The 2,269-nt window shown below is 38.9% G+C and overlaps 1 non-coding gene across 1 annotated transcript; it reads left to right on the forward strand.

The window, feature by feature from the left end:
* The first annotated feature begins 1,161 nt into the window (after positions 1-1,161).
* LOC111757999 (U1 spliceosomal RNA) lies at positions 1,162-1,326 on the forward strand. The gene has a single exon (XR_002792249.1). It is a non-coding gene; the product is annotated as a U1 spliceosomal RNA (small nuclear RNA).
* The last annotated feature ends 943 nt before the right edge of the window (positions 1,327-2,269 follow it).

A 2,269-nucleotide genomic window follows, 5' to 3' on the forward strand; every position in this document is an offset into this window, starting at 1 on the left:
AGATTACGTTTATTTTAGGAGAACTATCTTGTGTTAATTTCAGAGAAGTATCTTAGGAGAAGATCTCCATGTTGCATTTCACTGCAGGAGTGAAATGCTTGTAGCTACAGTCTTTAGCTAATGAAGTTGGAGCCAGGTGTGACTTTTTCTTGCCCTTTGAGGCATCTCTTTGTTCTTGGGTTGGCCATACCCCAGCCATGCTGCAGTCCTGCACATGTGTTCAATTTCCAATTTCAATGGCTCCCGACAATTTAGCCATACTAAGACATGATAAGTTTGAGGTTTCTACTGCATTCCGGGGGGTCTCTATTGAACTCAATTGGATTTTTCACTCTGAAAGATTGGAATGACATATCTTGCAGTCTTATATGTGCTCTGAGGATCATTCAGTTTGTAGAATGGTTTCTACAAACTGTCCTATTTCTGTGGAGTTTCACCTCCTATATATATTTAGTTTATTATTCCTAAGATCTTACAAGAAACTGCAGATGTATGAACTTTTTTGTTTTGTCTCTTCTTCTCTAGAACTTTGTTCTGCAATTGCCAGCAGCCTCAGTTTTCCCAAACTCCAATTTATTTCTTCCTGTATTCAGCAGTCCTGGCATATTTCATTGAGTTTCTCTTCCCTGTAACAGAGTCTGGAAAGTGCTTTCAGGCAAAAAGCTGGAAAATGCTAAGGATTACATCATTTATTTTCCCTCAAGACCACAATCTAATTACAATATCTGAAAGCAATAGTTTTATACATTTTGCTCACTTTATTTGTTAGGGCCCAAAACAGAAGTTCCTTCTACATGGCCTTATATTCTCTAAGAGGACTAATGTTTCTCATGTATGTTCACAACCAAGAATTGGGGTCAAGCCAGGGGTACTGATTTTACCAAAACTGCAACACTCCTTTTGAACTTGGATTTTCCATCTGTAAAGTCTTGGAATGGTAATGCTTTTAATTTCAAATCTAGCACATTCTTTGTAGGAGGCAAATGCAGTGAGGCTCCTTGGTTTTGATTCCTTGAGATAACTTCTAGAATAATTTCTCCTAATCTGAATACTTGTGGACTAAATGAGGCAAGTTTCATACTCCCCAGATACCCAAATTACAATAGTAAGGCAAGTATGTGCTAACAACTATAGACTCTCCCATTAAAAAGTATGAAAAAGATACTTACCTGGCAAGAGAGATACCTTGATCAAGAAGGTATTTTGCTCAGGGTGAGGCTTATCCTTTGCACTTCGGATGTGCTGACCCCTGCTATTTCCCTAAATGTGGGAAACTTAACTGCATAAATTTGTGGTAGTGAGGGACTGTGTTTGTGCTCTCCCTTAAAATGTGTGTGTGTGTGTGTGTGTGTGTGTGTGTGTGTATGGCAGATAGAAAAATCTATCTAGGCATAGTTTATTAAATCTAAATCTAATTACTTCCCAGTAGTGATTCTCCAGGGCACTTGATTTCATTTTCTGGACTTTTGATTCTACTTTTAAATAACTTTTCCTGTTTCACAAATGGAAGTCTATATTTTCAACTAAGGAGTTTATCTCAGCTTTCTTTCTGACTCTAGAAATATGAGAATTTATGGCTTGTATTTGATGTCCCCTGCACTCACCAAAAACCTCGTGCTTTCACTGATAAAGCTTTTTCGGAGGTGGTTGGAGCTAGTGTGTGGGACTGATTTGTGGTGCAATGCTGGGATCAAGGATGTGTCCACTAAATAAGTCCACTGATTTGTATGGCACCACCTGAATCTGGAGCATAGATAAATAATAAAAGGAGCAGAAAGACACTGTTAAGGTTCCTTGTTGTTTGGCTACCTTCTGCCCACTGTGAATATTTCTCCTCTGTCTGTAGTGCCACCCTGCTTTAGAGCCAGCCAGTTATGGACTGAAACCTTCTACAAACTGTAAGACAAATCTTTTCCCCTTTAACTTTGAGTGTTGGGCATTTTGTCTTGGCAATGAGAAAAACAACTGACACAAACCTCTTGTCATCATATTGTATTGTTCTGATCCCTTTCAGTTCATATACTGGGCACTGGTACAGTTTTTTTAATCAATGAGTATCTTACGAATCTTATTGGAGTTTACTCCATCTGTTAAACCCGCACTTACAAATGCCTTCTCTGGAAGCCCATCTCAATTTCAGGCAGATTCTGGAGCAGTTGAAGTTCATCTCCAAGATGCTTAGAAAGTTTATTACTTGAAAAGAAGGTCTACGGAGCACATCCTTCACATTGTTTTGGGGCTTTTTCCTCACCAGTTCCCTGAGCCATTG

Source organism: Cavia porcellus, unplaced genomic scaffold (genome assembly GCF_034190915.1).
Source record: "Cavia porcellus strain 051 isolate PalLab524CR breed Dunkin Hartley unplaced genomic scaffold, mCavPor4.1 scaffold_28, whole genome shotgun sequence".
Taxonomy (NCBI): domain Eukaryota; kingdom Metazoa; phylum Chordata; class Mammalia; order Rodentia; family Caviidae; genus Cavia; species Cavia porcellus.